The sequence below is a fragment of the Lynx rufus genome, unplaced genomic scaffold (assembly GCF_022079265.1).
Source record: "Lynx rufus isolate CCGP_SWC_20201006 ecotype Redwood Valley unplaced genomic scaffold, mLynRuf1.p SCAF_1, whole genome shotgun sequence".
Lineage (NCBI taxonomy): Eukaryota > Metazoa > Chordata > Mammalia > Carnivora > Felidae > Lynx > Lynx rufus.
In genome coordinates, this window is record NW_025814823.1 from 144,614,782 (window position 1) to 144,627,026 (window position 12,245).

Below are 12,245 nucleotides of genomic sequence, written 5' to 3' on the forward strand. Positions count from 1 at the left end.
AGAGACCAGTCACGAGTCTTATAGGTCTCCCTTTATATGTGAGGGCACGTTTACCCCTTGCTGCTTTCAGAATTTTCTCTTTATCCTTGTATTTTGCCAGTTTCACTATGATATGTCGTGCAGAAGATCGATTCAAGTTACGTCTGAAGGGAGTTCTCTGTGCCTCTTGGATTTCAATGCCTTTTTCCTTCCCCAGTTCAGGGAAGTTCTCAGCTATAATTTCTTCAAGTACCCCTTCAGCACCTTTCCCTCTCTCTTCCTCCTCTGGGATACCAATTATGCGTATATTATTTCTTTTTAGTGTATCACTTAGTTCTCTAATTTTCCCCTCATACTCCTGGATTTTTTTATCTCTCTTTTTCTCAGCTTCCTCTTTTTCCATAACTTTATCTTCTAGTTCACCTATTCTCTCCTCTGCCTCTTCCATCCGAGCCGTGGTGGTTTGCATTTTGTTTTGCATTTCCTTTAAAGCGTTTTTCAGCTCCTCGTGACTGTTCCTTAGTCCCTTGATCTCTGTAGCAAGAGATTCTCTGCTGTCCTGTATGCTGTTTTCCAGCCCAGCGATTAATTTTATGACTATTATTCTAAATTCACTTTCTGTTATATTATTTAAATCCTTTTTGATCAGCTCATTAGCTGTTGTTATTTCCTGGAGATTCTTCTGAGGGGAATTCTTCCGCTTGGTCATTTTGGATAGTCCCTGGTGTGGTGAGGGCCTGCAGGGCACTTCCCCTGTGCTGTGGTGTATAACTGGAGCTGGTGGGCGGGGCCGCAGTCCGACCTGATGTCTGCCCCCAGCCCACCGCTGGGGCCACAGTCAGACTGGTGTGTGCCTTCTCTTCCCCTCTCCTAGGGGTGGGATTCACTGTGGGGTGGCGTGGCCCGTCTGGGCTACTTGCACACTGCCAGGCTTGTGATGCTGGGGATCTGTCGTATTAGCTGGGGTGGGAAGGCAAGGTGCACGGCGGCAGGGGGGGCAGGCTTAGCTCGCTTCTCCTTAGGTGATCCACTTCAGGAGGGGCCCTGTGGCAGCCGGAGGGAGTCAGATCCGCTGCCGGAGGTTTGGCTCCGCAGAAGCACAGAGTTGGGTGTTCGCGCGGAGCGAGCAATTTCCCTGGCCGGAACCGGTTCCCTTTGGGATTTTGGCTGGGGGATGGGCGGGGGAGATGGCGCTGGCGAGTGCCTTTGTTCCCCGCCAAACTGAGCTCTGTCGTCCGGGGGCTCCGCAGCTCACCCTCCCTTTGTCCTCCAGCCTTCCCGCTTTCCGAGCAGAGCTGTTTACTTATGACCTCCCAGACGCTAAGTCGCGCTTGCTGTCGGAACACAGTCCGTCAGGCCCCTCCGCTTTTGCAAGCCGGACTCAGGGGTTCTGCTTGGCCGGCGAGCCGCCCCTCCGCCCCGGCTCCCTCCCGCCAGTCCGTGGGGCGCGCACCGCCTCGCCGCCCTTCCTACCCTCTTCCGTGGGCCTCTCGTCTGCACTTGGGTCCGGTGACTCTGTTCTGCTAATCCTCTGGCGGTTTTCTGGGTTATTTAGGCAGGTGTAGGTGGAATCTAAGTGATCAGCAGGACGCGCGGTGAGCCCAGCGTCCTCCTACGCCGCCATCTTCCCAGAATCTACTCATCTTTTTTATAATAACCATTTTAACAGGTATAAAGTGATACCTTATTGTAGTTTTCATTTCTATTTCCCTGATGATTACAGTCAATTTTAGAACATTATCATTACTCTAAAAAAGAAACCTGTACCCGTTAGCAGTCTCTCTTCTTTCCTCCCCAAAATCCTTAGTTCTAGATAGCCATTAATCTGCTTTCTGTCACTACAGATTTTCCTTTTTTGGACATTTAATATGAATGGAATCATACCATATATGGAATCTTTTGTATCTGGCTTTCATTTAGCATATTGTTTTCAACGTTCATTCATGTGGTAGCATGCAACAGTATCTTATTCTTTTTTATTATTGAAAACTGTTTTGCTTTATACTACATTTTATTTATTCATCAGCTGATGCATATTTGGGTCGTTTCCATTCTTTGGCTTTATGAGTAATTCTGCTATGAATGTTCATGTACAGTTTTTATGTAGTAAGTCAGAATTTTTTAATGTAATTTTTTTTAACTTTTTTTTTTTTTTTTTTGTAAGAGAGAGAGAGCTCGAAAGCCCATGTGAGCAGGGGAGGAGCAGAGAGGGAGGGAGAATCCCAAGCAAGCTCCATGCTCAGCATAGAGCTCAACACAGGGCTCAGTCCCAGGAACCATTAGATCATGACCCGAGCCGAAATCAGAAGTCGGACACTCAACCTAGTGAGCCACCCAGGTGCCCCAACACAGGATTGTCTTTTTAAAGCCCCCCCACCAGAAAATTCTCATGTGCAGTCAGGTTGGTGAGCCACTAGTCTCGGTGATTACAGTTGACTAAATGATATTTTTCTTTGGATTGACAAGTATATGCTCCCTCTCTCCTTGTGGCATATACTGTAGACTCCCCAATAAGTGTTTGTTGAAAGAGAAGGAAAAACCAAACCCTTCCAGATTAGAAACTCAAGGAAAAGACTCTTTTCACAATCGAGGCACCATTTTACTAAGGGGTCAAGATCCATAAGAAAGTATACTATATCTTAAAATCTTAAAAAAAAAAATTATTCTGGCAGTTCATTTAAGTTTGAGCCTGTTGTCATGGTTGTAGTGGTAATGGGGCTGGTGAAACCGTGCCCACTGCATGAATTCCAGAGTAAAGGCTAGATTGAAATCCAATGTGGTACACAAATTAATGTTGACCTTTACTAAGTTCCAAGATCAATATTAATTACTGCTGGGCTATGTAATTATAAAAGTGCCGTTTGATGTTTCACACCACGGATATGGGTAGAGAGAGAAAGGAGCTTGAATTAATACCATCTGTGGTTTCTAACTTTATAACTAAGGTGAATTCCTCTTTGGCACATTGTGCAGTTAGTATATATGATTATTGTTAGGTTTATTATGCCCCAAGACGTATTGCCATTACAAGGATATCCTTTCTGGTTTGGTTCGGACAGTATTGGTCTATACCTTTTTCCCGGCATAGTTATTAAAAGTCTCTTTCACTCAAAAATGTCCTGTTTGGGATAATACGTTATATGGTTATCCCAGTTATAGATCTTGCTTCATGGGCACACTTACTGACTTGATAGATTTTGATCATCATCTTTAAAAAATCCACTTTTTTCTTACCCAGTGGATGAACTGATGTTTTATCCCGAAGGCCCTCCAGTTTTTTTTTTTCTGTTCGTAATAAATGATTTGTATGGTGGCATTTAGAAAATGTGACTGTCTGCTAATTGGCATGTTAGATATTTGTTCCCTAATCTGTTTTGGGACTACATTCCTGAAGTCGTCTGCCTTGTGTCCATGAAATCATGGTGAAGAATGCGCACCTACATGACTTCATGAGACACACAGCAGGGCTCTCTTCTTGCAGAAATAATTATTGAGCTTGGAAGGAAGAATCCTTTCTCTAGTTGTTTTGTCCTTTGCTCAGATTCTCCCTTCATTGCCTTTGACTATATTGTTTTTTTCTGGACATTCAGAACAGTTTATTTCTATATCAGAAATATTACATAACAACCGGTACAACCACTCTGGAAAACAGTATGGAGGTTCCTCAAAAAATTAAAAATTGAACTACCCTATGACCCAGCAATTGCACTAGTGGGTATTTATCCAAGGGATACAGGTATGCTGTTTCCAAGGGACCCCAGTGTTTATGCACCCCAGTATTTATAGCAACATTATCAACAATAGCCAAAGTATGGAAAGAGCCCAAATGTCCATCAATGGATGAATGGATAAAGAAGATGTGGTGTATATATATATACATATATAAAATGGAGTATTACTCAGCAATCAAAAAGAATGAAATCTTGCCATTTGCAACTACGTGGATGGAACTAGAGGGTGTTATGCTAAGCAAAATTAGTCAGAGAAAGACAAATATCATATGATTTCACTTATATGAGGACTTTAAGATACAGATGAACATAAAGGAAGGGAAGCAAAAATAATATAGAAACAGGGAGGGAGACAGAACATAAGAGACTCTTAAATATAGAGAACAAACAGAGGATTGCTGGATGGGTTGTGGGAGAGGAATGGGCTAAATGGGTAAGGGGCAATAATGAATCTACTCCTGAAATCATTGTTGCACCATGTGGTAACTAACTTGGATATTAATTAAAAAAAATAAATTACAGAAAAAAAAATATTGCATAGTATTTTGCTTCCTTTATCTTAAACCTTCCTTCCCTGAAGCCCCCTCACTGGATCATGGCTGTCCCTCCCTTTTTGAGAATCACCTCAGGAACTTTTCAAATGCATATTTCTAGGCTCCACTCTCCTTGTACTGAATCTGAATCTGAATCTCTAAGGTTGGGACACGGATTGGTCAGTCATTGTTAATTTCCGCCTCCTGTCTTCTCCATTTTCTGTCCCCTTTTCCTTTCTCACCTCTCCCCACACATTATTAATCTTGTCTCCAAAGCCATTTGCTAAAAATCTTATTCCTTAGATCACAATCCTTTTCCAAGTTTCTGTCTGATTTGGTAGGTGTGGCTTAGGGTCCAGGGAATGTAATTATTTTTTAAATAAACTTTATTTTTTAGAGCAGTTTTAGGCTCACAGCAAAATTGAGCAGATAATACAGAGTTCCTCTATACTCTGTGCCCCCACACAAGCACTGCCTCCCCCATTATCAACATCCCCCACCAGAGTGGCATATGTGTTATAATCAATGACCCTACATTGGCACTTCATTTTCACTTAAAGCTCATGTGTATACATTAGGGTTCGCTCTTGGTGTTGTATACTCTGTGCGTTTGGACCAATGCATAATGACGTGTATCTAGCATTGTAGTATCATGCACGACAGTTTCACTGCCCTAAAAATCCTCTGTGCTTTGCCTATTCTACCCTTCCTCACCTCCAGTCCCTAGAAACCACTAATCTTTTTACTGTATCTGTAAGTTTTGCCTTTCCCAGAATGTTACATAGTTGAGATCATATAGCCTTTACAGATAGGCTTTTCTCTCGTAGTAATATGTATTCAAATTTTTTCCATGTTTTTCACAGCTTGACAGCTCATTTCTTTTTAGCACCAAATAATATTCCAGTATCTGGGTATACCGTAGTTTTTATCCATTCACCTGCTGAAGAATACCATGTTTCCAAACCTTGCCAACTATGAATAAAGCTGCTATAAACATCCACATCCAGGTTTTTGTGTGGACATAGTTTTAAGTTCATTTGGATAACTACCACAGTGCAATTGCTGGATTGGATGGCAAGAATATATTTAGTTTCAACTGCCAAACTGTCTTCCAAAGCGGTGGAACCATTTTGCATTCCTCCCAGAATTGAATTAGAGTTCCTCTTAGTTCCCGTCCTCACTGACATTTGATGTTGTCGCTATTTTGGATCTGGGCCATTCTGATAAGCATTTAGTAGTATCTCATTTTTTTTGTTTGTTTGTTTTTAAGTTTATTTTTGAGAGAGAGAGCGCACGCATGAGTTGGGGAGGGGCAGATAGAGAGATGGAGAGAGAGAATCCCAAGCGTGGCTCACACCTGACCTGAGCCAAAATCTAGAGTCTGGGACGCTTAACAGCCTAAACCACCAGATGCCCCTCATTGTTTAATTTGCAGTTTTCCTGATGACAGGATGCTGCTCGTCTTTTCGTATGCTTATATGCCACGTGTATATCTTTGGGGAGGTATCTGCTCAGTCCTTCTGCTCATTTTTTAATTGGGTTGTTCGTCTTTTTGTTGAGTTTTAAGTGTTCTTTGCATGTTTTGGATAATAGCCCTTTATCAGATGTGTCTTTTGCAAATACGCTATCCCAGTCTATGACTTGTCTTCTCGTTCTCTTGATTATGTCTTTTGCAGAGCAGGAGTTTTTAATTTTAATGAAGTCCAGCTTATCAGTTGTTTTTCTCATGGATGGTGCCTTTGCTGTTAGGTCTGAAAAGTCATTGGCATACTAAGATCATCTAGATTTTCTCTTATTTTCTGGGAGATTTATAGCTTTGCATTTACATCACGTTTATGATCCCTCTGAGTTAATTTTTTTTTAAATTTTTTTTTCAACGTTTATTTATTTTTTGGGGACACAGAGAGACAGAGCATGAACGGGGGAGGGGCAGAGAGAGAGGGAGACACAGAATCGGAAACAGGCTCCAGGCTCTGAGCCATCAGCCCAGAGCCTGACGCGGGGCTCGAACTCCCGGACCGCGAGATCGTGACCTGGCTGAAGTCGGACGCCCAACCGACTGCGCCACCCAGGCGCCCCTCTCTGAGTTAATTTTTGTAAAGGGTGTAAGACCTAAATCTAGATTCATTTAAAAAACATTTTTTTAATGTTTATTAATTTTTGGGATAGAGCACGAGCAAGCGAGGGAGGGTCAGAGAGAGAGGGAGACACAGAATCCAAAGCAGGCTCCGGGCTTGGAGCTGTCAGCACAGAGCCCAACACAGGGCTTGAACCCACAAACCATGAGATCATGACCTGATCCGAAGTCAGACGCTTAACCAACTGAGCCACTCAGGCACCCCTGGATTCATTTTTTTAGATAGACTTTATTTTTCGGCAGTTTTTGTTTCACAGAAAAATTAAGCAGAAAGTACATAGAGAAAACTTTAAAGAAAAAGAATTGAGTTCTGAGAAGCATGGCCATAATGCCTTCAAATTCTTATCAGAAGAAGCCACTTCTGCAGATAACAGTGAGCCTTTAATTTCTCCAAACTCTTTGTATTTCTTTTTAACAGACTATCAGGCAAAAGAAGATATTTAAAGTTGTATTTTTGTATTGTGAGAATTAAAAGAATATCTATAAAGAGCATGTGCAATACCTCAAACTGTCCTTAAGCTTTTTGTCATAATGGTATTTTAATAATATTCTAAATATTTTATTCAAATAATAATAACAGTTAATAATATTCTAAATAATCAAACCAATGTATAGCATAATTAGGAAAGGAGATAATGAAAATATTCCCAAGCACCGTCTCTGTTTCAAGACCTTGAGCACTACGGTTTTCCAGCAATCAGTGGCTTTGGTATTAGTACACAAGCTAGGTTCTCAAATGTTCTTTTTTTGCAGGTACAAAAAACCATGATGGCCTTAGTCAGAAATTAATCTAAGAATTAATGGACACTTTTTAAACAACAGATAAACAGGTCCCTATGTGAATTAATGCTGGTCACTGGTTGGCCGTAGTGTAACTTATACTTGCAGTATTTTTTTTTTTAATTTTTTTTTTCCAACTTTTATTTATTTTTGGGACAGAGAGAGACAGAGCATGAACGGGGGAGGGGCAGAGAGAGAGGGAGACACAGAATCGGAAACAGGCTCCAGGCTCCGAGCCATCAGCCCAGAGCCCGACGCGGGGCTCGAACTCACGGACCGCGAGATCGTGACCTGGCTGAAGTCGGACGCTTAACCGACTGCGCCACCCAGGCGCCCCTATACTTGCAGTATTAATGCTCCTAGAACAGTCACTCCTATGTCAGGTAGAGACCTTAGAGTGAGGTCTGAATCAAAAAGTTTTTGAGTTCATGTTCTCTCTCAGTGACAAAACGCAATTCCTTATTTATAGGAAGGAGCAAGTTGAAAATTTTAACTTAAATACAGAGGCAAGTACCAGGGATTGCAAGGCATCTGATTTAAATATAAACATATAAACATATATTTATTAGTGGTAGGTGAGTGTAGGTAGCCAATTTTAAGGCACCTCATTATATTCAGGTAATTCAGTTACTAGCACCAAAATTGAAGAAATAAAATGTTACATAAATGCCCAACCACAGTTAAGACCTTTTGAAATTAAAATGATCCCTTCAGAATAGCAATGTTGCATAGACTTACTGATCTGTGCATAAATGAATAAATGTAATTTAGTTAATAGTGGTAGACTCAAGTTGCAAGAGCAGAAAGACACTTGAGGAAACATTGAAACTGCAACAGAAACAGCATAACCTGAGCTAACAGAAGATGATAAGTTGGAATAATTTTCAGAACACAGCATATACAGTTCTCTTTTGTTTATCATTTCATCAGCTGTGGGCTTTCGTTTTTCCCTACTTGGCGGCTGTTCCACCATTACAGGGAATCAGCTTCTTTCTGTCTTTGTTTCTGTTACTTTTGACTTCCTTTCTGTTCTGTTTTCTCTCTGTTCCCTGGCCTCTGATTTTCCATCACTTATACTTATTGCCTTCTCTCCAGGGGTGTCCTCATTTCTGTGCCCACTACCAATTTCTTCCTTTGTTCTTCAGCTGTCCCAAGGAGGCTGACCTGATTGGCTCAGTTTGTCATGATTATTCCTGTTGGGTAGTTCTTGTCTTGGACCACCTCATAGGCTGCTGACTAGCCTGAAAAGTAGCAACCCTTGGATCAAGCAACTACTCCGTGCAGTCATTTCTGTCTGGGATGGCAGCTTCACTTTATTCAGAAGGAGCTACAAGCTTGGTGGCAACTTTGATGGCAGTACAGGTGATTGATCTGGTTTCATGAAAGTGCTGAAGGTTTGTACAATATATAAATACGTGGGCCTTCCTAGAAATAAAGGACTTGACTGGTTCATCCTAGCTGGAGCAGTATATTCACATATGCATCTGAATTAGCGAAATACCTGAATTACATACAGAATGTTTTTCACAATCTATAGATTCAGTAACATCATAAATTTGAAAGGGAGATTGTTAACTGAAACAAAGATAAAAAATTTGGGTTGGTAAAGAGAAATAAGAGAAGTGCTTTCTCATTACCATGTTATAAACTTGATGAAATCTTAGTGTTTACATGAATAAAGTCTTCCAATGAGGAGTCTAGAGTTAGTGTTAAAATGTATATAAAGTGATATGGAAATTTTGACAGTTTTGGGGGAATGGAATAAAACTAGATACTACTGGGGATAAGTATACTAATGATAATGACAGATCCTTATAGTCCCAAATTGTTTAGGATTAAACCTGTTGAGTTGTTAAAGAAATCCTGATGGGACACAAATAGGTGAGTCTTTACTTCTTAGCAAATAAAAATTCTCTTAAATCCCACAACTGGGAAAATGTTATAATGGTCCAGTACTTTTTGGTTTTTAGCTGAGTTCTAAATTCCCTTGTTAAAACATAGATGTGCAAGTTGATCTAGAAGATGTGGCATATACAGTTTATTTGTTGGCTACATTAAACAGATTGAGCAGATTATCCTTGAACTTTTAACTAAACGTCTAGATGAAAAAGAATATATTCCTGTTGTAGGGATGGAAGCACTTGCTGGTGTTCATATTCCCCCACAGTAAAGAAGTGAGAAGATTTAATCGACTCTGGACTATCACACTTAATGAACCAAGATTCTTGTACACATGGCTGTGTGAATTAATGATTAAAATGTCCATCGAATGTATCTATCCTTTCTTTCTCCATTTCCTCATGTGTTTCCCTTTTTTCTCTTTTAGTGAATAATTCATAACTACTTAAGTGATGTCCTTTGCTCCTGCCTGTACTTATCACCCTTACATGCCACCTACCATTCCTCTACCTTTTCTTATTATCTCAGATCTGTGATGTTTACTTTCCTAAAATACCTTTCTTCATGGCTTGCCAGTGACTGAACATGCTGAGTGACTTACAGATTTGGGGTTGAAAGGGGATTTTGGAATTCACCCACTGAATCTTGGTTGCCTCGGCGTGTGGTGTGTGTGTTTTATCACTGAGTATCATTTTTGCCAAGAGGAATATCCAAATGGGAACAGGAAGGGCCATCATTGTTCGTGACATCTAGTATTCATTGTAGTAGGAGGAAAGGATAATTGTTCACTCAGCTCAAGATTTCTACCTGAAATGATGTTATGCAGAAATAGCACTAAAAAGCCTTCACTTTGGCTCCAAAGGCAATCTTCTAATTATGACTTGCCTGATCATTAATTGAAATATGAATGTGATGTGCATACAATTAAGGCTCCATGGGTCACTTCAAAGAGCACTGGACAGAGTTAACAGACTAGTTCTGGTGCTGGCCCTACCATTTAGTATCTTTTAAAAAGTCACGTACAATATAAAAATCTCAACAACTCGCAAGAAAAACAAACCTCAATATGGCTCAAGTGTTAGACTTATCAGGCAATGACTTTAAAACAGCTATTATAGCCCAGCTTCAAGAAGTAAGAGAGAATACTCTTGAAATGAATGGAAAGGTAGAAATTCTCTAGAGAAATAGAAGCTATAAGAAAGAACCATGGGGGCAGTAGGAATGGGGAGTTGTTTAATGGGTATAGAGTTTCAGTTTTGCAAGATGAAAAGAGTTCTGAAGATTGATTGCACAACAATGTGAATGTATTTAACACTACTCACCTATACACTTAAAAATGCATATTTCTAAGTAAAAATAAAGCATATTTCAAAGGAGAGGGGACCAAATGGAAATGTACAAACTGAAAACTGCAATAATTGTGAAAAAATTCAGTAGATGGGCTCAGTTGTAGAATGGAAATGATAGAGGAAAGAGTCAGTGAACTTAACCAATATCAACATGTATTATCCAATTTGAGCGACAGAGAAAAAAATTATCAGAGTCTCATGTACTTATGGAACAGTATCAAAGGTATAACATACCTGAGGTCAAAAAATTAAAAATAGAACTATCATGTGCAATCCAGGAATCGCACTACTGGATATTTACCCAAACAATAGGAAAACACTAGTTCAAAGCAATATATGCATCTCTGTGTTTATTGCAGCATTATTTGCAATCGCCAAACTATGGAAACAGTCCAACTGTCCATCAACAGATGAATGGACAAAGTATATGTGGTGTATATATACAATGGAGGAGTATTCAGCCATAAAAAAGAATGAAATCTTGCCATTTGCAACAACACGGATGGATCTAGAGAGTATAATGTTAAGTGAAATGAGTCAATCAGAGAAAGACATACCATATGATTTCATTCATGTGGAATTTAAGAAACAAAACCAACAAAGGTGGGGGGAAAAGAACACCCAAAAAAGACTGAACTATAGAGAACAAACAGATGGTTACCAGAGGGGAGATGGGTCGGTGGGGATGGGTGAAATAGGTGAAGGGGATTAAGAGTATACTTATCCTGATGAGCACTGAGTAATATATAGAACTGTTGAGTTACTGTATTGTACACCTGAAACTAATATAACACTGTGTGTTAACTACACTGGAATTTAAAAAAAGAGAAAAAGGTATAATGTACATGTGTTTGGAGTCCCAGAAAGAGAGGAGAAAGAGATTGGTGCAGATAAATATTGTGAGAAATATAGGATGACCTGTCAAAAACATGATTATAAAGATTCAAGAAGTTCCATAAATCCCAAAGAAAGTAAACTGAAATAAACAAAAAACTGTCCAGATGCATTGTAATCAAACTGCTTCAAATTAAAGAAAAACTTGGAAAAAGAAAAATGGCACACTACGTATAGAAGCAAAATGATCAAAATATCATGAGTTGCTCAGCAGAAATCATGGAGATAGAAAGCAATGGAACAACTTAGAAAATGTTTTAAATGCTGAAAGAGAAGAAACATCAACCCTGATTTCTATATTCTGTGAAAATATTCAATGATGAAGGCAAAATAAAGTCTCAGATAAAGGGAAATTAAGAGAATTTATTGCCAATACACCTGCCCTAAAAGAAATGCTAGAGGAAGTTCTTCAGGTCTAAGGGAAATAATACCAGAAGGAAACTTGAAACTTTAGGAGTAAAGGAAGAGCACCAGAAATAGGAAATATATGGGTAAATATAACACTGTACTACTCCTCTTGAGTAGAACTTTAAGTAGTTCTACTCTTGTGTAGTTCTTTAAAATATGTACAACGGTTGGGGCGCCTGAGTGACTCGGTTAAGCATCCGACTTCAGCTCAGGTCATGATCTCACGGTTTGTGAGTTTGAGCCCCACATCAAGCTCTGTGCTGACAGCACTGAGCCTGCATCGGATTCTCTATCTCCCTCTCTATCTCCCCGCTCACGTGGTCTCTCAAATAAATAAACGTTTAAAATATGTATAATGGTTGCAATAAACAATATGACATTAGATGGTAGGATTTTCAGTGTACATAAATGTAATACATTTATGTATAATTACGTAATGTAATTATATAATGTAAATAGATAATTACAACATAAAGTGTGTAATGTAGCCTATAAGATTGAAAGTTTCCTAGATTTTATTTAGAATAATAAAATA